A 24,317-nucleotide genomic window follows, 5' to 3' on the forward strand; every position below is an offset into this window, starting at 1 on the left:
ATGAAAATGTAATAACCTGTGAGAAATATATATATTTAGACAAAAACCAAGGATTTAAAAAAATCCAGGCTCTAATACTATTTGAATATTTCCTCTCAATTGCCGGTAAACATACCTTCTTACACAATGTTTTATTTTCCTTTTTTGTCTTTCAACAAATTTGATGCTTTAGAGAGTAATTGACTGGGTGCAGTGACATAAAAATTATCTCTGATTCCTAAATTTTTACATCACACACTACTGTAAAATTTCAAGAATATTTCATAGAGAAAGCAGAAGTCAAGCAAGTATGGTAATAGAGGAAATTAATTCCATAACACCTGCTTTTAGTTTCTCAAGTTAGAAAAATTCAGTACATTGTAACTTGCAAGGGTTTTAGAGCATATGTCTTTATTGTGTTTATTGTTTGTAGGTTTAGTGAAATTGGTACATTATTTTTTTGTAAATTATTTTTTTAAGCAACATTTTTTTTCTTTATTGTACATGAATATGGATTTAAACTGGGCTCTGAGAAATTTGTGATTTTTCATGACACAATTGTAGAGGGTGTGGAAAATGTAAGATTTATGAGTATTAAATATTTATGTACAATGTTAAGTTTAGTTATTCTGAGTTTAACTTTCTGCTTTGTTTTTTTTTTTCCATTCCAGTTTGAAACATTTGCAAGTCGAAAAATTTTATTGTTGTGTTTTTAAGAGGTATTTTAACCACATTATATATAACCATTATCCTCTGTATACATGAATTTATTTTTTCAAAATAAAGGTTGTCATCACATGGATATTGTTTTTGTAAGATAGGTATTTAATGCAAAGATATAGAAGTAGACAGACAGAAATATACTCTCACAGTATCTTGGAAATCCTCAGTAGAAATGTGCATATTACTGTATTGGAATCAGAAGTTTCATTATCATTTAAAAATGTTTTAAAAAACTTTAGGTTTGGAATGACATTTCAATAAACAATGCTGTAGATATAAAAAAAAAAACTCCAAAACAAGTATTTCTAAAACACTAGCCATATGCTATCCCTGATCCCCCCTGAGTAGTTTTTTTTTATAAGCACAGCTTTTCTGAACATCTGTTGTCCAATGTTTGGCTGTCTAACTGACAGTTAACACAGTGACTTAACATTTTTAGCTTCTCAATAACCACAGGGTCAATTTAAACTAAAGATAAAAACTATAGCTCTAGATACAATTTCTCAAAGCATATGTGCAAAAACACATGTCTGGATGTTAAGATGCAGTAGTTTTTTTGCATTCAAGATCAAAGGTCCATTAAACAATACAAATTTTGGAGCAGAGCAAAGACAGACCTTTAGAACATCAAGGATAGGATCAGGTGCTTTTGAGGAGTGAGCATCCTCTGCAAACTGGTCATACCCGTCATATGCTCCTTGCCATGATCGGGAATTAACGGGAAAAAAGTCATGTTTGTACGTGAAAGGAATGAAGAGGGGGTGCTTTTTCTACTGTGATCAATACTCATTTCTTTAAGCATGTTACAACTTATGGTTCAGTTCGGGGTGACATACTCTATTACTTACAGTAGCAGATTATCTAGTTTGATTTGTGCCTCTTTCTCCTCGTCACCTGATCCCACCTCTGGAATTTAATTTCCCAGATTCGTATTTCATGTACTTTTCATAGATGTTTATATATATTTTTTTTCAGATTTATCACTATTGTTTATATATATATTTTTTTATTTCTCGTTTTCAGACAATCTTTTATATAAATCATTCATCTTAAAACATTGCTGTGACGTCATGCCTTTGTTCTTGCAGTCTAAAAATTTACCTGTAGCCGTCCGATAATAATAATTACCAGTCTGATAATATAATATCGGACGGCAATGATAACAAAATCGGACGGTATTTAAAAAACAAAAAGAAGAGTGAAATAAAGGTCAAATATGTCCAGAAACCCCCAATAAAAATGCTAGGAAACAAATTCAGGGAAAGCAAATGCAAGGAAATTAAATTGCTACAAAATAGCAAATCCATGAAAAAAAAGAAGTTTAAACCTTCCACAAAATTAATGCTTTCCACTCTTTAAAAGAATTTTTGATGCAGCACTTTGAATAAGCGAATTTAAATCCATTTCTGCAAAAGAGTCTGAAAAACTCCTTATTTTATGTTTGTTCCCCGATGGCCACACTTTTAAAACCTGAGAATATTTCCATTATCTAAACTAAAACTTCAGGGTAAAAATCCGCTTTTTTACTTTCCATGGTGATGGTTATAATATCACCCAAAATTATGTTGGTATCAATGTCAATTTATGCACATCATAAATAAAATTGTTCCCCCAAATATTTTTCACCACCGGACCCCTGTCCTGCTAAACTAAACAACTGCCATTGAATGAATGAAACGAAACAAGAGTTCACTCACTTTTTTTATTGTCTCATTTCTTTTATCTACTTATCAGATGGGTAGAAAACAATGGATGCCTAAACTCCCATTGTGTTATTATCGGACTACTCCAGGTAACTTTTGGACATTTAAATGGCAATGTTTTAAGTAAGATATATGCCTCATACTATTCTATATGTAAAATTATCAGACAGTTTTCGGCCCTAACGGGCCTCAAACAGTCTGATAATTTTACATATAGAACAGTATTCGGCATATATCCATTACATACATGTATATGATTGGTTTCTTTAAGGTGCAAAGGTTTTTGTTAAGGCATATTATTTATGTCTATTTAGCACTTGTAATTTATAAACATTTCGTTTTCCCTTGATAATTTCCTTTTAAATATTCTTAATAATTATCAGCTAATTTTTCGCAACAAGGAACTGTGGAGCCAGTCTTACATTGTACATTTATCTAGATTTATCAGTGATTTAAGTTTATTTTTATGTATAGATAAAGAAAATACCTCAATATTTATTTGCATAAATTTCTTAATATACTCTCTCCGTTAAAATTGTAATACAAGTCATCTAGATCGTTTCCTATTTTGAACTTAAAAAAATCTTTACAGTCTTTTAGTCGGTTACAAAAATGGATGTTGAGTAATAAACAAAAGAAAAACATCTTCGATGAACTTCGGATTCGGGAAAAAAGCAATTTAATTTCTTATCATTTATGAAATACAATATGAAATACCTAAGTAAAATTCAACATATTTAAAAGCAGTCATTACGATTTTTAATAAGTCAAGTGAATAGATAAATACTGCTAAAATTTTTGTAAGTCATTCAGCGCATAAAATTGTAAAATTGATATCAGATTGAATTATTAAAGCAACAAATATATATCTTGCATTGAATTTGATATTAATATTACAATTTGTGCACTCAATGTTCCTCAAAAATGTGAGAGCAGCATTTATTTATTGCCGACATTGATATGTTCGTAACGTAGATTTGGTTTGGTTTTTGAACATACTCTGAGAGTCGGACAAAAGCACGGGCGCTTGTTTTTGTAAAAAATAATCAACGCATATGTAGTAGTATAATATCACAAGGTACATGTACCCTACACCGAATAACACGGAATTACCCCTCAACAGAATCACACTTATTTACAATTTCAGGGGAAGCGCTCTAACAAACTTTCTACTTTTGGTGGAAAAAATTATTACAGAATACTGTGGGTTGAAAAAAATATACAAAATAGCAAATAATGGACAAATCACACTCAGTAAAGGTTTACAGGTGAAAACAAATTTCAGAATATGTATATATATAAACTTAAGAAATATATATCAAACCATGTGAATTTTATTGGGAAAAGCAACATGGTAAAAAATCAGCCTATGTGATTTTTAAGATTTTTCGTCATTTTGTTTTTCCTCATAAAATTCACCTGGCTTGGTATAATTTTGTCAAGTTTATATTACACTTTTAGCATCAAAGTAACATATTCTGAAATTTATTTTTACCTGTAAACCTTTACTGAGTGTGATATGTCCATATTTGCTATTTTATTGAAATATTACTAATATTTTCCAAGTCTATTTCATTTTCCAGTTCTAGGGAGACAACATTCTTAACATTATCCACTTTGTCTAAACATGTCACATGATATTAAGTCTCTTCCAAAGAAAAAAAATTGTATCATCTGTCCTTTAACTTTAGTCAGCATTTGATTAATAAGATTTTCCATGAAAATATATTTTAATAATTTCCCCAAATTAATAAAGACTTATCCTCTCATGTTTAAAGTGCACATTCCCCACACAACCACAAGAAAAGTCTGGTCGCTCCTGTAAAAGACAACAAAGGGGGTCAAATGAATTCAACACTCATCCAATATACAGCACAATTTTTTTTTTTATAGATTTTTGAGCATCCTTAAATAACCCAGGGTTATTGTCTTATCTACATGGTTTACCTGAGTTTATAAAGCGACGCAGAATATCTGATCGCACGTGATGTGATTAAAATAAAAAAATCTGACTGAATAAACAAACGGGTGAAAATTAAACGCAAGCCATATCGCTGCAAAAGGAAAAATCCAGTTTTGATTTATTTTGTTATTTCTGAAAAAAAAGTAACACAGAAGACGAAAATGGCGAATCGTAGCTAGAGCACTTGAATGGACAGTTCATCATAGCAGGCGAGTGGCGCGTAAGTTTATTATTTTGTTTTACTATGTTCAGGTACAATATACGTTCTCTCAGAATATATAATTTAGAAATGATTTTGCTTTAACCGTTTCAAAGATGGAAGGAACATGACTTCTGATGACAAGGATTTGAGGAGGTCCTTTCTGGATCCCAATGAACACGCAGAGGTGGCGGTCCAGAGATTTGGTTTCATTAAGGAGAGTCTCCTTAAGTCCTGTAAAAAGTGCCAATGTTCCAAAGACTGCTTCCTGAGTTTTCTGTATAGGATTTTCCCGTTTATTGGAATCATGAAGGACTATAATATTCGTACGGATCTGACGGGGGATGTCGTGTCTGGACTCACCGTGGGGATCATGCACATCCCCCAGGGTAAGAGAGATCTAAATATAGCACAGTAAATCCTTCAGGCCTGTTAAGTTTTAAATTGCTTAAAAAATTGCGTAGTTTTGTGTGTTGTTTCTATAGAACTAGTGAGGCACATATGTGACAAAATTTGAAGTACTTTAAAGGGGATGGAGATCCCGAGGTCTCACAAATTCATGTTAATACATAATAATTTATTCATAGCACCAATTCAATTCACTAAAGCAGCATCATATATAGAGAGCCCATTGTAGGATGCCACTTAACCCAGATATATCCAATGATGTTCAATTGACAAAAAAGAGAAAGAAAGTGATTTTATTGCAATTTACAGAGAGTAGTTTAAAAGACCAAAATCGACACTGCTTTATAGATATTTCATGAACACTTCTTTTATTTCAATTGAGCAGATAAAGAAAACTATTGAAACCATTAACTGAACTAAAATGATAATTATTATCATATGAAAGATACTTATTCCTTTAAATATATAATACTGAAATTGATTAAATTATCTACTTCTACCAAAATGATGCTATTTCTTATAAAATGTTAATACGTTTAAAACATCAAGGATAGCATAAGGATAACAAACAATATGACATAACTAGAATTGAGTCAGAAAACAAAAGATTAAAAGTAAAATATTGATCGATACTGTTGCTTAATTAATGCTCCACACTATATATTTAAAAAAAAATTACATGCATGATGTATAAACAAAATCTTTGAAAAATTTCTTTCTTTTAACTTTGAAATCTTATATTTCCTCAATTTCATACATTAGATAGGAAATAAAAATGCATTTTGGTGATTTCAGGAAGGTCCATACTTTTGCGGATCCGGTTTTACTTTTACACACTAATATAAAATTCTGCTTAACACATTTTTAATTGAAATTATATATTTTGGGTGCTTGAAAATAATTAAGTAAGTATATATTTATTAATTATATTGTCAATTTGCATACAAAACATTTAATATTTACTATTAATGGAAACTAGTGCTAATTGTAACGGAGACCGTTACAGATGTTCCCCAAACGCTCCCCAACTCCCTTTTGGTGCCATATTCCCTGTAAACTTCATTAAATAAGACAAACTCGATGCATTTGAGACTTTAATAACGTTTACCCAAAAGTGTACAAAGTCCATTCAAATTTTGCTTGCGTATGTGAATGCATGTGCGTAATGACCATATCATCTTGTCTACACAATGTGCTAAATATTAAAGCATTTAATCCAAAAGTAATTAAAAGATACGCTCATTCAAGTGTTCTTTTTTTTATTTTGCTCATTTCACGTGCACGCACGTGCATACATGAGCATGGTGACCATATCTTCTTGTAGATGTCCGTTACATCTATCTATGTTCTAAATCCCACCCCGTTTGATTGAAAACCAAGGGAGTTATAGCTGTTTAAAGTTTCAGCCAATCAGAATGCAGCGCACGTACATGCACGTGTATGCATATGCATGGTGACCATACCTTCTTGTAGTAGTCCAGTATATCTATCTATGTTCCAAATCCCATCCTGTTTGGCTGAAAATCAAGGGAGTTATAGCTATTTAAAGTTTAAGCCAATCAGATTGCAGCGCACGTGCATGCACGTGTTTTCATGATAATTGCTATATATCTTGTTGTAGGATATCCTAATGCATGGATATTTTCAAAATTTCAAAGGATTTCGTCAAAAAATAAGAAAGATATTGAGACTTTAGTTTCAGCCAATCAGAGCAAAGCGCACGTGCATGCGCGTGAGATCTTGCTATTTTGACCATGTCATATTGTCTATGCTTCTAATATATCCTTATATTTTAAGTTTCATAGCATTTCATCAAAAATTAAAAAAGTTACGCCTATATCAATTAAATCGGTCATTTCACATGTTGCACGTGCACGCTCTTGCAAGCACGTGCGCGCAAAATGACCTTCGTTCCGCAAATCTACATAACATGTCTACTGACCCTAAAAACATTTCACCTTAGTCGGATGTATAGTTTACGAGATCATTCCCGGACAAAAAAGTACCCAGGAAGAAGAAGAAGAAGAAAAATAATAATAATAAGAAACAGAGTAAAAACAATATGTTCCCCAACTTCGTTTGGGGAACATAATTACCACTTTACACTCTATCAATATGATTTGTATGTTTTAGCACATGCACAGATACAAAATTCATAATAACCTAATTGAACCCAAACTTTTGTTTTTTAAAACAAACTAACATGAGATCATTTTTATAGATTTTAGGCCTATATCTTCTTTTTTAATTTCACTTTCTTAATGAATTTTGCAAAAAATGATTGAAAAACTTGATATTCAAAATATGGGGGTATACTTGTTCAAATGGCTCTTTTGTTTTGTTTCTGGTCAATCATAGCAAAGTTTGTGTTTTTATTAACCTTAGATATAATTCTTACTTATTTCAAATTAAAAATGGCATATAAACAGTTTAGATTTTGAGAATTATTAAGAAAACTAGACAGATTCAACTTCAATTTTTTATTCTTTTCCAGGAAAATTTCAAATATTCTTCTGGCAAATGAATATTTTTGTTTCCAGAAGTTTTTATTTTCCACAAGTTTTTACATAAATTTGATGTGATTTGGTGCATAGCTAAATAAAATATGATCTCACACTTCTTTATGATTAATTTTGGCTGTTGAATATTTAGTGGTATGTACTCTGAGACATGTTGTATGAAAAATAACCTGCAAAGATTTGTCTTTTATGGGTGTTTTAGTTAGTTCCTGAGTTATTCAAGGTATTCAAGTTAAAAATTGATCAGTTTGACAGAAATTTTTTAAAGTACAGACCTACCTTTATAATATGCAACTATATACGGAAGCAAAGAAATGTATTAACCCTTAAAGAAAATAACCTGATTTAGAATGGTTCAGACTAGTTTCTCTAGAGCATGTATTCAAGTCTTTTTATTTAATGAAAATTTAAATCTACAAAGTTTATGAAATTAAAAAGAATTAGAATAACGTTTTTTTTCTGAAATCAATAACATTCCGAATTCATACACTTTATACAACCTGCACATGTTTGTTTATCCCATGATATGATGAAACAAAAGCTAAACTTTTGATATAATAGACAAATTGTTTTTTTACAATAAAAAGGGAACTCGAAAATGTTCATATCTTGTAATTGGTTCAAAATATATTTCTAAAATCACTCTTATTCTATAAAACATTCTTTTTCAAATAAAAAGGATGCCTGATTTTCTTATTAACAGCATTGTTCTAGTCTTCGGAGACTAGGTCTTCCAACAGTTGTTTAAACATTTTTCATGATTTTACATTTTCATGAGGGAGACTTTATAAAAGAAAAGAAAGCACTTCCTGTATTCTGCAATTTGACATTCAAATATATCGAGAACGTTGATGTTTTATTTATGTTTTTTATATTTCCAATAATTACTTGGACATTTTACTTGAAAAAGACGTTAATGGTAATCGAACAACCAAGACTTATAATAAACGAGATGACTTTAACTTTTCAATCATCAACTTACCTTACTTTTACAGCAATATACCTTTATTACCTGCACACGGCACACGGAGTTTACTGGTATATATCTCAGTTGATTAGATACGCAAGAGCATGTTCTACGTATGAACAATTTCTAAAATAAGGTAAATTATTGACAATCAAGTTGATGAAACAAGAATATCAGCAGTATCCTTTAAAGATATCATTTCGTGCGTTCTATGGACGATATAATGACCTTGTCAGCACATACAATTTACCATTGAGTCAAATACTGAGGTTTTTCAAACTAATTTTGTCGTCCCGAACGAAGTCGGTTGTACGCGTGTTTCTGTTATCCAGGCTGTTTCTCGGAGATGGCTGGGGCAATATTCCTGAATCTTTCTTTAAAGGACGACCACTGGTTGTTGTTCTGTTTTGTGGTCATTCGTATTCAAAATAGCTACCGTTGCCATGGAAACCTGCAAGAAGCGACGAATTTTGTCCGCGAGTGTTCTCTCTGGTCCCTTAAGCATTCGTCATGAAACTTTTTTTATTTTAGTGATAAGTTATTGTAGTTGTGCGATTCGCATATAAAATGTTCAAATAATCGATTATTGCCATGGAAACCAGGGAAAAGGAGAAATTCTTTAACTTTGACTTTTAAATCAAAGTACTAGAAGGACTGATACGAAGTGATGGTTGACCAAGCTTAGCTAATGGGTACCGTTTTAGCAATACTAAATCGACATACAATATTGCTTGCAATAGTAGACTTTCTAGTTGTTAGTCTATTATTTATATAATAAATTAATGAAGGATTTTACGTTATTTTCCGATTAAGACAAGGAGGAACGGCGGGTGTGACCGGTCGGCAAGGGATGCTCACTCCTCCATGGCACCTGATCCCACCTCTGATGTTTTTGAGGTCCGTGTTTGATCTTCTCCTATTTTGTATAGTTTAATGGACATATTTACTATTCGTTTTCTCCGTATATTACATAAGTAATGATTATATACATGAACAAAAATCATAGCTCTTGCTAATGAATATGCATAGCTATGAATAGCTATTAGTTTCTCCCAGGAATTGAGGTTTCGGAAAAATATTGATCTAAAGAACCTATTTATTTGTATATAGAGACGTCCAAAGTTCGACGAATTAATGAGATTTGACGGTTTATTGTACTATACAAACCATGTATCTTGTAGGTATGGCTTCTGCATTGCTTACCACTCTAGACCCAATATATGGCTTGTACACTTCATTTTTCCCTGTGATTATTTATTTCTTCTTTGGAACGTCCAGGCATATTTCAATAGGTAAGGCATGAATGTCTGACAGAGAATGTTAAGTCTACAATGAATTCTGTGAAACTTTCATGTTTTGGGGAAATTGTTCATTTTTTATTCAATTAATTAGTTTCGGTTTTGGAAAATGTAAAAGTTCATTACATTGTCTAGACAAGTAAGTTTCACTGCATGAGTTTTTATTTTTTGGGGAGTTCTTATTTTTTTCAAAGATTCACAAACATGGAATTTGTATTGTCCAAACATTGTGACGATTAATAAGCAAGGTTGCAGAAAGAGAGAATGTTGAACATCATGAACAGTTTACAATATCATGATTTTTGGGAATTTTTTATTCGCATCAATAATATCCATCATTATATCCATTAATTTGTTTGATATTTCTTTACAAGTTCATTGCAATATTTATCACCTAGTTTTTGTTTTTCTAAATAGCAATACTTTCCTCATACTTAAATGTTTGAAGGGGTCCATGCTGTAGCAGGTTTGATGATGGGTTCAGCCATTGAGAAAGGTTTGAAGTCTCCAAATGTACATACATGTATTATTACGACTTGTGTCAACGAATCCAGCGCCATGGTAACCACAAACCTGACCAATCAGAGTCTTCCCCTGTACACACTATCATGTAGTGACAACACCGAGTCCGTCAAACTGGAGATAGCGATGGCCGTCACTTTTGTTGTTGGTCTTCTACAGGTGATTATCATGTCCATCTTTGACATATAAAAATTATATAAATGATGAGCACTGTATTTCAACAAGTTTTGTCCAGAAAATAAAATGTCTGGATTATCTGTGTCCGTGCTAATTAGAATTTACTTTATAAATAAATCACCGTACTTTTTGAATCAAATATATGTAAACTATTGATTAGCTTTCAACTGTCTTCATACCTCTTGTAGCTGTTGATGGGTGTGACCCGCCTTGGTTTTGTAACTACATACCGGGGCAGCTTGTCACGTGTTTACCAGTCAAATTAAACACGTGTTCGGAATTACGACTGACCGGTACAGTGGAGCCTTCAATCTTATTTATGTAAGAATAAAGATGTACATGGGTTTAGATGCACATAATGCCAGGCTCGTCAGAGAAAGTATTTACAATGAGTTGTGTATTATAATGTTGTATAAAGTTGACTCTCTTTTGGTTTCCTGTTGTCGTTTCAGACATACATTGATTTCGTCAGAAATCTAGCTAACACCAATGTAGTTACCCTAATAGCCTCAGTACTATGTATGGTGTTGATCTACGTTGTGACAGAGCACATCAACGACAATCCAAAAATAAAACCCAAACTTAAAATGCCAGTCCCTATAGAACTCATAGTTGTAAGTATATTGACGTAATAAATATCAGACATCTCAAAATAGTGATCCTTATAGAATTCTTAGCTGTACGTACTGAGAGTAAAACCCAGACACAAACAACCAGTCCTTATAGAACTCATAGCTGTAAATAAAAGGACAGAATAGACACAGACTTAAATGACCCGTCCATATACACCTCATTGCTGTACCTATATAGACAGAATAGAAAGGGAATTATGCCAGTTCGTGCTAGAGTTTCTAATTAACAATCTCTATATGGTTTTTGGAGACCAGGTATTCCAACAATCTACTGGAATACCCATGGGTACAAATTGCGCTCTGTTATTAGCAGACTTATTTTTATATACATATGAAGCAGAATTTGTGCAAAATCTTATGCGTGAAAAGAGGAAACACTTGCTGTGGCCTTCAACTCGACATTTAGATATATCGACGTTCGACGTATTGTCAATTAATAATGGTAATTTCCATTCCTACGTCGATTCGTTATATCCTGGTGAGCTTGAGATAAAAGATACTACAGAGTCCGACACTTCTGTTTCATACTTGGATATGTTACTTGAACAAGACACTAATGGTAATCTAACAACCGAGCTATATGATAAACGTGATGACTTTAACTTTTCTATCGTCAACTTCCCTTACTTGTGCAGCAATATACCTTCATCACCTGCATACGGAGTATATATATCTCAGTTGATTCGATACGCAAGAGCGTGCTCTAATTATGAACAATTTCTAAAACGAGGAAAATTATTGACAAGCAAGTTGATGAAACAAGAATATCAACAATTCATCATTAATTCAAATGCTGACTGACGTTTTTCATACCAATTGTTAGTCAATTATTTATACACTGAATTGAATTGACGACGGATTTTTTCCGTTATTTCCTGATCATGACAAGGAGCACACGGCGGGTGTGACCGGTCGGCAGGGGATGCTCACTCCTCCATGGCACCTGATCCCACCTCTGATGTTTCGGGGGTCCGTGTTTGCTCTGCTCTTATTTTGTATTGTTTTACGGACTTTGAGATTGAATACTGTTCGTTATCTCCATATCCTTCTTAGATCTGTACATATCTAGACAGAATAGATATAGACTCAAAATGCAAGTCCCTATAGAACTCATTGCTGTAAGTATATAGACAGAATAGACGCAGACTGAAAATGCCAGTCCTCATAAAATTCAAAGCTACATGTATAAGTATATGAACAAAAAAGACTCAGACTCAGAATACCCGACCTTATAGAACTCATAGCTGTCAGTGTGTAGAAAGAATTGAAAAAATGCTGAATAGAAAAAAAATTACATACCAATTGCAAATCAATAATCATGTTACAAATTAGTATGTTGAATAATAATTCAATTTTTTCTCTGTGTGTCGTCAATTTTCAAATTTCTTATAAAGATATTGATATTTCAAAATCAGTCAGGTCATATTTCAATATTTACATTTGCAAATATAATGAACCAGTTGAAGAGAAAATATGTTCAGATTTGAATGAACTTATTTGGGGGTCATAGGTCATAGCACCGCGACCGAATCACACGGGATTCACAGGATTTGATCACGTAACCAACTAAGTTCATTTCTAAGAGAATTCTTTAATATTGTTGTTTAATTCTGATCTGAAAATAAAAACATTTTAGCTTAAAAGAACAGTAAACATTACAGCATCAAAAAATAAAAAAAATAAAATAAATCGATTAAATTTATGGTTCTCATCTTGTACAATAATATATATATATATATAAATATCAATCAAAATATCATAATAGCTTGTGTTTTCTTTGAACTGCCATACAGACTTTATCTAGTGCTTCCCTTATCTCGAGGACTATAAAAATTGTTATAATTTTTTTCTTCCATTTTCAGGTAGTGCTAGGAACTGTGATATCATACTTTGTAGATATTAACAGCAATTATGGTGTCAAAATAGTCGGAGATATTCCCACAGGGTATGTGATCAGGCACTATTGAGAATCATTCCACTTTATTCATTGTTGGGAAACAAAAAAAAATTGCTTTTCATACAGTTTAAAATTTTCTTACTTTAGTGAGCTATGGGAAATTAGATTGATAGTTCTTATGACCGGTATTTATTTGTGTTTTATAATACCCGTTGATAATTACTAGATAAAAAACTTTCTGACTTTAAATTAATTTCTAGACTTCCTGTACCGACAGTGCCAGATTTTTCCCTGATACCTGATGTGATTTCTGATGCCTTTGCTTTAGCTGTTGTTGTGTTTGCTATTTCTGTATCTATGGGCAAAATCCTGGCCAAAAAACATGGATATGAAATCGAGTCCAACCAGGTATTTACAAAAAGGAAAATGTTTTACAGAATTAATCAAATGTTGTGTAGGATAATTTCTCTTCAAACAGAAATATTAAGCATATCCATTCCAAATATTTCCAATTAGATATAAACAGGTTTAGGGCAGTACCTTCAATTACGTCAACATGTTCAAGTTCTCTACAAAACTATACATATTAGACGTTTTATTAAATTAATTTTATTAAAAGGAAACAGGAAAAAACTAAATAATTACATCAATTGCCAAGATATGATTTTTAGTTATGTTGAGAAATCTCGATATGAGATCAAATTGAAATTATTTCACAAACCTCTTTTTATGACAGGAGTTGATTGCCTATGCCATAACTAATGTTGGAAGCTCTTTCTTCTCTTGCTTTGCAACTGCTGCCTCCTTTTCAAGAAGCCTTGTTCAGGAACACGTTGGAGGGGTCACTCAGGTCAGTCACACAAGGTCAGAATTCAACCATCATATTATACAGGACTTATATTTTGTATCTGTAGTAGAAGGATATGGAGATAACAAACAGTATTCAATCTCAAAGTCCATAAAACAATACAAAATAAGAGCAGAGCAAACACAGACCCCCGAACCGAAACATCAGAGGTGGGATCAGGTGCCATGGAGGAGTGAGCATCCCTGCTGACCGGTCACACCCGCCGTGTGCTCCTTGTCATGATCAGGTAATAACGGAAAAAATCCGTCGTCAATTCAGTGTATAAATAATGGACTAACAGTTGGTATGAAAAACGCCAGTCGGCATTTGACTCAATGATAAATTGTATTTACTGATCGACAAGGTCATTGTATCGACCAAAGAACTTACGAAATGATGACTTTAAACGAGACTGCTGTTATTCTTGTTTCATCAACTTGCTTGTCAATAATTTACCTCGTTATAGAAATTGTTCATACGTAGAGCATGCTCCTGCGTATCGAATCAACTGAGATATATATATATTCCGTATGCAGCTGATGAAGGTATATTGCTGCATAAGTAAGGGAAGTTGACGTTAGAAAAGTTAAAGTGTAATGAAAAATATTTAAGGACCCCATTGGAACTAAGCCATACTGGCTTTCATGGGCTATCCATGGGTTTAGGCATATTTAATACAATATATTTATTTGAATTATATAAAAATAAGATTTATTTGTCAATTTGTTTTATAACATCTCTTAAATTATATATTTCTATTTTTATATCGTGTTAAATACTCACACCTCAATGCTCATGTACATTGCATACTTGCCTATACCTGATTAAAATTATTATTATTATTACATTTATGTCATCGATGGAATGATCCGGTATGTAGTTAAATATCCTTGGTTGAAGCGTTTATAATGCTCTAGCTGTTTTCACTTTTCACAGCTGACAGGACTGGTATCTAGTGTTCTGGTTCTCCTAGTGCTCCTTGTGTTAGGTCCATACTTTAAAACCTTACCCAAGGTAAAAATGTAACATCAAGTTTTAAACTTGTCTTTTCCACGGTCTTCTTTTTTTTATTCATAAACGTTGTATGTTCGAAGAATTTACAAATATAAATATATGTAAGAAAGTTTAAATATTGTTTTTTTTTCAATACACAGAGCACACCTTTACTTTTCAGTGTGTTCTGGCTGCAATCGTGATAACAGCTTTAAAGGGGATGTTTCGTCAGTTCCTGGAGCTTCCCAAACTCTGGAAATCGTCCAAAATTGACTTTGTATGTTGTAATTGCTTTGTAAAGTGGAATTTAATTAATGTGAATGTTTCATCTCTTGTGGGAAATTCATGGTAAAAACATATATTCAGATATTCCAAATACGCATGAGGAATCGGGACGCCAGTTACAGCTGTATTTAACTGTTTGATATTTTAACTTAAATTAATTACAAGAAAATATTATAGCTAGTTTGGTCCTGTTTAAATGATATTTCCGTTAACAGTATAATATATATTTAATATAATTTGTACCTGATAAATGAATGATTCGATATTCCTAATCATGGTATCATTTTGAAGATGTTATTAAAATAAATGCTCCATTAAATAAATTTACAAAATTTTGATTATTGTCCAATTAATTTTACAAGTCTATGGGCAGCGCATGTTTTTATCAGATATTGTAAAAATATTTTGAATTTCATACAAATCTTGATGAAAATATGCACAACCTCCCTCTACATTAAATTATGAAATAACGTTACTTACCGCAGAAATTTTGAGGAATCAAAATTTTCTTTTTTTCATCGATGGCAGATAACGCTAAATTTTAAATGCAAAATGACTTGTGAATTTGGTTCATTTAACTTTTATCGTTATCTAGTAATACGTTTTTAGCTAGTTTAAAATTAATTTAAATTGTTCAAAATCTCTTCATTATACATTGAATACCTTAATTACAGCTGATCTGGATCCTGTGTTGTTTTATCCCTGTTTACAGTGTGTAATCTTTATCTAATTACAGCTGATCTGGATCCTGTCTTGTTTTATCCCTGTTTACAGTATGTAATTTTTATCTGATTAGAGCTGATCTGGATCATGTCTTGTTTTATCCCTGTTTACAGTATGTAATATTTATCTTATTATAGCTGATCTGGATCCTGTATTGTCTTGTCCCTCTTTACAGTATAATCTGCAAGTTTATCTTATTACAGCTAATCTGGATCATGTTTTGTTTTCCCCTCTTTACAGTATATTCTCTATTTTAATTAGTGCTGATCTGGATCCTTTGTTGTTTTATCCCTGTTTACAGTGTGTAATCTTTATCTAATTACAGCTGATCTGGATCCTGTCTTGTTTTATCCCTGTTTACAGTATGTAATTTTTATCTAATCAGAGCTGATCTGGATCATGTCATGTTTTATCCCTGTTTACAGTATGTAATATTTATCTTATTATAGCTGATCTGGATCCTGTAATGTCTTGTCCCTCTTTACAGTATAATCTGCAAGTTTATCTTATTACAGCTAATCTGGATCATGTTTTGTTTTCCCCTCTTTACAGTATATTCTCTATTTTAATTAGTGCTGATCTGGATCCTGTCTTGTTTTATCCCTGTTTACAGTATATAATCTTTATCTTATTACAGCTGATCTGGATCCTGTATTGTTTTGTCCCTCTTTACAGTATAATCTTCAAGTATATTTTATTACAGCTGATCTGGATCATGAATTGTTTTGTCCCTCTTTACAGTATAATCTACAAGTATATCTTATTACATCTGATCTGGATCATGTCTTGTTTTTCCCCTCTTTACAGTATATTCTCTTTTTTAATTACAGCTGATCTGGATCCTGTCTTTCCTGGCCACTGTGATATTAGATGTGGATCTGGAACTATTGTTTGGAGTTATTGTAGCTATATTTACTGTTGTGTATAGGGTACAGAGGTATGTAGTATTCTATGAATAAGCCCACTGTTATTTTACATATTTGTTTTCTACTTGTTATAAATATAAAATTGAAAAATTGAAAACTTGGTTATCTCGAACCTGATGGGACTGTGAAAAAACTTTGAGGATTGGAGATATCGAAGGTTAAATACCTAAAGAAAATGTGGTTAGGACTTCCAAATATCCATGGCATTCGAGATATTTGAGTTCCAGATACCAAAGTTCAACTGTATTTGAATTTCAAATTTTCTTTTAATTAATAGGATATTTATCAATTGCCTTTATGTATTTGTCTAAAAGTTTTAAGGTATTTCATTCGTGAAATTTGTCAAATCAAGGATTTATTGAGAAGTATATTTTGGATAAGAAGTCATACAGAGTGACTCAAAATCGCAGAGAAAATAGGTGGTCAGTGACTCGGTGTTCATCTTACTGATCTACGGTACAATGAAGTTGACCTTTTAGCACTTAGATTTTAACTATTTGGTTAATTACTTAAACCTTAATAATATAATATCAGATGTAACCATGGCAAAAATATGATCTTATCGTACGTAAAATATTTTTGATAATATGTAGGGTCAGTGATGTAAATTTTGAAATATTGGTCAAAATATGTGATTTTCAGGCAAAAAAATGTGTAAATTTTATATTGACATATTTAACATATCTTAATTTTTTGCAAAGTTTGTTCAAGAAAGGCGTACAACTTGTTCTAAAAATATTAATTAAGACTATATTAAATATTCCTAGCAATATCATAATGGAAAATATTCTCTGAGTAAAAGTATGTGAGGCTAAAGTTCCAAGATATTAAATTTGATAATTGTGCAGATTTGCAGAATTATCTGCTAAATATCCTTCGACCACAAAAAAAGTCCTTTAAAATATTGATTTCTGTAGCTTTTTAAGCAGTTTTTTCGTCGAATGATAAAACATTAACATTGTTGAAATTAAGTATGTTATAAAAATTGAATTTTAATAAATAGTTTTGAAGTAAGAGGTTCTGTGTGAACTTTTACAAAAAGCTGACCTACCTTTATTTGGAAACTTGTATAAATAGATTTGAAAAGTAATTTTCATTGTGTATAAATTACATCTGTAAATTTTCAGACCTTATGTGTGTGTGCTGGGACAGATACCAGGAACTGACATCTACAGAGATATTTCTGTGTACAAAGAGGTAAACAAGAAGCTCAATCCTACCTTTGACATCGTGAAGATTTCAATTTTTTTGTAAAGAAAATTTCTGTTTTTCAAAAAACGTTTTGTTTTATTCTTTTATCTACTTGTGTTGAAGTTCTACTTTTCATAAAGCTTCTGTTAAACATATTGTTACTTTAAAAGACTTTTTAATTAAAATGCTATTTTCGAAAAAATATAATGTATACTGGGAAATTTTCGCCCCGTTTTATTTTCGCCCCTTTCGCCCTCTCGTTGATTGGGCGAATTTAAAACGGGACGAATTCAAATTACACCTCATAATTTCTTAAACAGAACTATGACTGGGCGAATTTAAAACGGGGCAAAATTGTTCATAAGTTCAAAAGGGCGTAAATAACACGGGGCGAAAATAACCCAGTATACAGTATATACATTTTTTCAGGCACAAGAAATTTCTCGTGTAAAGATTTTCCGGTTTGAAAATGCCTTATTTTTTGTGAGTGTGGAATATTTTAAAAACATGCTCTTTAAGTTCACCTGTAATCCACGACATGTGAAACAGGGCATGGAAACAGCTAGGCATCGCATACAGAAAGAAAAAGACAAGTTTGACAAAATAACATTCAAGGTAATAAACTCCTCATTTGTAAGCATATTTAACTAATCTAAATTACTTAAGAAATACATGTACTTGAATCTGTGCGGTTTTGATTGATAAGTTAATGTAAATGTATAAATTTAAGTAATACAAATAAAATTACAAAATACTTATATCACTATATATATCATCTGTGCCTTACTTCTGTAACACTTTTGTCCACTTATTCTTCATTTTACATGTAAATATCTTCATTAGTTTTAGGTGCTTTTGACAGTTAATTATCACTTAGTTTGTTAATGGTTAAGAAAGTAAGCTAGTAGATATTGACGGTAATTACAAAAAAAATCTCAGGAAAAAGTATTATTTTTAAACTCGAGGAATCCAAGTTAACTTGAGCATGACAGAATTATCTTTCCTGTATAGTGTTTAGGATATCCGATCCTCAGCATGGAAAGATAACCCCAAAAATGAAGCTTGAAAATCAAATTTTTTCATGCAACAATTTTCATTCTGTTCATCTTTATAAGATTCAAGGTCTTTGAAAGTCTTAGAAAAGGTCTTATATAAGTTGACATTTGTACCGTATGAAAGGGGGAAAAAAATTCAGTTTTAATACAGTTTTAGAGAAATAAAATTTTCTTGAATCCAGCGTTAGATACACCAATGCTTATTAGCATGATATGAAATGAGAAGTGTTTTGTGGTGTCTTGCAATGATAGCAAAAGCCTTTTACACTATGTATTATAGCATACATGACGGAAATAGAAGAAAAAAATGCCAAATAAGTATAAAACACATGAATGCCTGGATACCTAAAGTTTTTTAACCTTAAATATATTTGTAGCACAATTTGCAATTAGAATATGCATTGCTGATATTCCAATTCACTTTTTCTGCAAAAATATGGGAAATTTGACAGTTTTCCCTATATTATATGATTAACTTTAATCTTTATCTTTAAAGAAATACTGTGAATAAATTTACATAAGTTTGTGGATTCAGAAATACTTTTATAAGTATTTTTGATTACTTAAGTGCCAATTTTATAAACCGGTATGTTATTATCTTCTGCGCAACAGTTAGATAATATTGAACACGAAGAAAAAACTAATTTTGCCATCTATTGTGTGAAGGTACCAAGAAAACTTTAATAATATCTTGTTTATATTCAGAATTCCACTGACGAGGTTGAGCTGTCGATGAATGGGAACGAGACTCAGATTTCAGAATTCCAATCCTCCATTGTAGAACCACAGGTCGACTTTGACACCATAATCTTTGATTGCTCTACATGGAGTTTTATTGATGCCATGGGTGTGAAAGCCCTCACATCAGTAAGAGTTCTAAGTAACTGACTTTTTAAATTTCTTTTTAAAATATGCGATTTTGTTTGATTGGCCCATGCTTTTATCATAAGGTACAGACAAATATATATATATATATATATATATATATATATATATATATATATATATATATATATATATATATATATATATATATTATTAATGAAACAATTTTTTTTCTAAAATGCACAATATTTTTTATTAATTCTTCCAGGTTGTCAATGACTTTCGTGACATTGACATCAAAATTCACTTGGCTTTTTGCAAAGGTAAATTTTGTAACAATTAAGCTAGAAATTTTTTTTAAAAAAATCAAAATTTACTGTTTTTTGTTTAATACTTTCCATTTTTTGTGTGCAATCTTTAAAAGAAGGATTAACCTAAGTAATGTAAATAGTCTTCAAGACATTATTTTACATGAATTTACTTATATTTTATCAGCTGTAATTCGAGAAATGCTTGAGAAAACGGGTTTCTTTAGTTGCTTAGACAGACACAACTTGTTTGTAACAGTACATGATGCTGTTCTACATGCTATACACCAGAAAGATAATGGAGTAAGTTATAAAAGATTAACTTGATGTTTGTTTTTGACAAGATTTCTAATTAAATACAAGTACATTGTCAAGTATTTGAAAAAATATGAGGTTATCTTGCAATGTTGATGGACATGCAATTGTTTTAATGTTTTCTGATTCTTTATGTAGGATTAAATATCCCTGTATTTTACAGAGCAAAATTAGTACACCTTTGATGTAATTAATAGTTGTTTAATTGTTATAAATGATTTGTCAGGATGTTGACTCCGAGTCACCACAAGATGGCGCTGCAGATTCCTTGGTTGTCGTGGTGCAGTCTGCTAGCAGTGGGAGTGGGACCGTTGATAAATCATGAGGTTTATAATGTTTCTATGCAACGGACACAAACTCTTGTTGAGAGATCAACCCTGTACAATCTCAGGCATTATCAAACTAACATCATTCCACAAAGCCTTTATTGTGTGTACATCACATGCACATACTGAATCAGCTGGTTTGTGATGATTACAGTATTTCGAACTGTTAACATTATTATATTCTGCGATTCAGGATGTAAAGCTTAAGATTTATATGATGCCAGGATATCATCATTTCATATTCAACATGTTTAATGTGTGCTATTCTGATATTCAACTGTGTGTCAAAATCGGTTTTTCAATAATGGTTTGATGTTGGGTTTTAGATCAATTTCTTTTATTTTAGCACTTTTCATTTCCTTTTATATAGCTGTTAGACTACTAGAATGTGCTGTTAAATGTAAATGAAGTCATTTAACTCAGAATTGTGAACTGAAACTTCTCACTGGGTAAAGTTCCTTTTAGTACATCACAAGTCATAATATGAATCTTGTTGTCATAATTTTGTTAGAACTTGTACAGATTTTCTTGTATGCAGTGATGTAACTGTTGAATATTTTCAGTTGATGATAATGCATCTTTTTGTGTGAAAATCGGTGTTCTTTTTATATAGATTTTTTCCCTCTATATATGCAATATTATTTACAGTTTGATGTTTGAAATATGCATGTGTCTATGATCTTTAATGAGTTGAATGTACACAGTGGATGAGCTCAAACATTGTATTAATTGTTCTTCCTGAAATAGTACTACATGTATGTACAACATACCCATAAGTCTGTGTTATTAATTTAAAAAAAAAATGGGGCTCTTATATTATATGAATATGAATATTTTCTCTCAATTACCAGAAAACTTTGCTTTTTACTTTTTGTTTTATTTTCCTTTTTTTTGTCTTTCAACAAAGCTTATAAGAGTAATGGACTGGGTGCAGTGACATAATTATCTCTGATTTGTAAGTGTTTACATCACACACTGCTATGAAATTTCAAGAATATTTCATAGAGAAAGCATAAGTTAAGCAGGTATGGTAATAGAAGAAATAAATTCCATAATACCTGCTTTTAGTTTCTCAGGTTATAAAAAAATTAAGTACATTGTAAGTTAATTGCAAGGGTTTTGGAGTATGCCCTTTTTTAGCTCACCTGAGCCGAAGGCTCAAGTGAGCTTTTCTGATCAAAATTTGTCCGTTGTATGTCGTCGTTGTCGTTGTCGTCGTTGTCGTCGTTGTCGTAAACTTTTCACATTTTCATCTTCTTCTCAAGAACCACTAGGCCAATTTCAACCAAACTTGGCACAAAGTATCCTTGGGTAAAGGGGAATCAAGTTTGTTCAAATGAAGGGCCACGCCCCCTTCCAAGGGGAGATAATTATGAATTTGTGAAAAATTTATGGCATTTTAAAAAAATCTTCTTCTCCAGAACCGCTGGGCCAGGAAAGATGAAACTCATGTGGAAGCATCCTCAGGTAGTGTAGATTCAAGTTTGTTCAAATCATGACCCCCGGGGCAAGGGTGGGGCCAAAATGGCCGACCCAAGTTTTACATAGGAATATATAGGAAAAATCTTTAAAAATCTTCTTCTCCAGTACCACTGGGCCAGGAAAGATGAAACTCATGTGGAATCATCCTCAGGTAGTGTGGATTCAAGTTTGTTCAAATCATGATCCCCGGGGCAAGGGTGGGGCCAAAATGGCCGACCCAAGTTTTACATAGGAATATATAGGAAAAATCTTTAAAAATCTTTTTCTCCAGAACCACTGGGCCAGGAAAGATGAAACTCATGTGGAATCATCCTCAGGTAGAGCAGATTTCAGTTTGTTCAAATCATGACCCCCCAGGGCAAAGGTGGGGCCAAAATGGCCGACCCAAGTTTTACATAGGAATATATAGGAAAAATCTTTAAAAATCTTCTTCTCCAGAACCACTGGACCAGGAAAGATGAAACTCATGTGGAATCATCCTCAGGTAGGGTAGATTCATGTTTGTTCAAATCATGACCCCCGGGGCTAGGGTGGGGCCAAAATGGCCGACCCAAGTTTTACATAGGGATATATAGGGAAACCTTTTAAAATCTTCTTTTCAAGTACTTCAAAGCTACGATTTGTGATATTTATATGGAATCATCCTCAGGTAGTGTAGATTCTAGTTTCTTCAAATGATGAACGCTTGGAGGGGGGGGGGAGTAAATTCAAGCCTTATGTGCTCAGGTGAGCGCTGTGGCCCCTGGGCCTCTTGTACACATTGTGTGTATTGTTTATAGGCTTAGTGATATTGGTACATTATTTTTGGTAAATTATTTATTTAAGCAATATTTTTTCTTTGTAGTAGTTACCCCATATCATACTGTTGGTTATGTGTAGATACCCGATGGGCGTGGTCATAATGACACGAGGGAGCGTAGCTCCCGAGTTGTCATTATGACCAAGCCCATCGGGTATCTACACATAATCAACAGTGTGATATGGGGTAAATGACTTGTACCATAGTTTTCAAAAATCATTCATATGTAAGTCAGCTTAGGAGTCGGTCGGACTGATTGAAACATTAAGTGTTTGGTTTCAAAGATGCATTTGGATTTTATATGATTTTACGCTCCTTCGTGTCCTTCTGACCACGTCAATGGAATACAGGGTAAGTGATTTGTATACAATACTTTTCAAATTTTGCTACAAATTTTGCCCTATACACGGCACTCAAGGTCATTGAGCAGTGAGGGATCTTCTTCCAGTCAACACCTTCTGCGACACGGGACCTCTGTTTATACATTGTACTTATAGGTCTCCACGTCCCACAGTGGGATTCAACTCCTTACTTCGTGACTCTAGGGCAGGCGCTTTAACCACTGGGCCACGAAAGCGACATAAAAATTAAACATATTTTAGACCTGTTTAAAAAGTTTGATTTATGTAATTAAAAAAAATATAGAGAGTTTAGTTTCAATGATATACTGTATGTTAAATTGATATGATAATTTTCTCGTAAATTTCAATCGTCAAAATTACATACTAGTAATTCTAATTTATTATCAACTTGGTTTAACTTAAATTTTTGTAAACCTGATACAAACTTTGCCGTGCACATTGGTACGTAGCGTAGATTAAAATGTTTGTTAGAGGTTATGTATATTTCAATTCAATGAAAATTAGATCTTTGATCGGCTAGTCCGCAATCGAAAAGATTATTTAAGTAAGTACAGTAGTGTACACTTGTTTTTACGTCAAGTATGTTCCGTGTTTCCTTTGCTGGTTATCAAAAGAGTGATATATTGGAATCTACTAAGCTAATGTCACCCTGGTCATTACACTATTTAAAAAGTTTAAAAAATCAAGCGATTTCTGAAGGTTTTTTTTTTCTTCACTTTTAACTAAAGTTAAAGTATTAATAACCGTTTTAAACTGTTATTTATTACAAAATACTGTATACAATTGAAAATTTTTTACTCTCCTAAATTTGGTATAACAAGCCCGTGTGATTGTTTCATTTAAAAACCGTGCATGATCGTTTTATAAATAGTTCTTTTGTCCCGACTCGATGG

At 32.2% G+C, this 24,317-nt stretch overlaps 1 protein-coding gene and 1 pseudogene across 1 annotated transcript in view; both read left to right on the plus strand.

Annotated features, from left to right (window-relative positions):
• LOC134246747 (prestin-like) overlaps window positions 1-24,317 on the plus strand; it is a 106,772-nt gene that overhangs the window by 29,347 nt on the left and 53,108 nt on the right. The window lies entirely within an intron of this gene.
• LOC134246749 (prestin-like) lies at window positions 4,642-22,936 on the plus strand (annotated as a pseudogene).

The sequence above is a fragment of the Saccostrea cucullata genome, unplaced genomic scaffold, assembly GCF_032062105.1.
Source record: "Saccostrea cucullata isolate Sc308-1 unplaced genomic scaffold, CSIRO_AGI_Scuc_v1 ctg159, whole genome shotgun sequence".
NCBI lineage: Eukaryota > Metazoa > Mollusca > Bivalvia > Ostreida > Ostreidae > Saccostrea > Saccostrea cuccullata.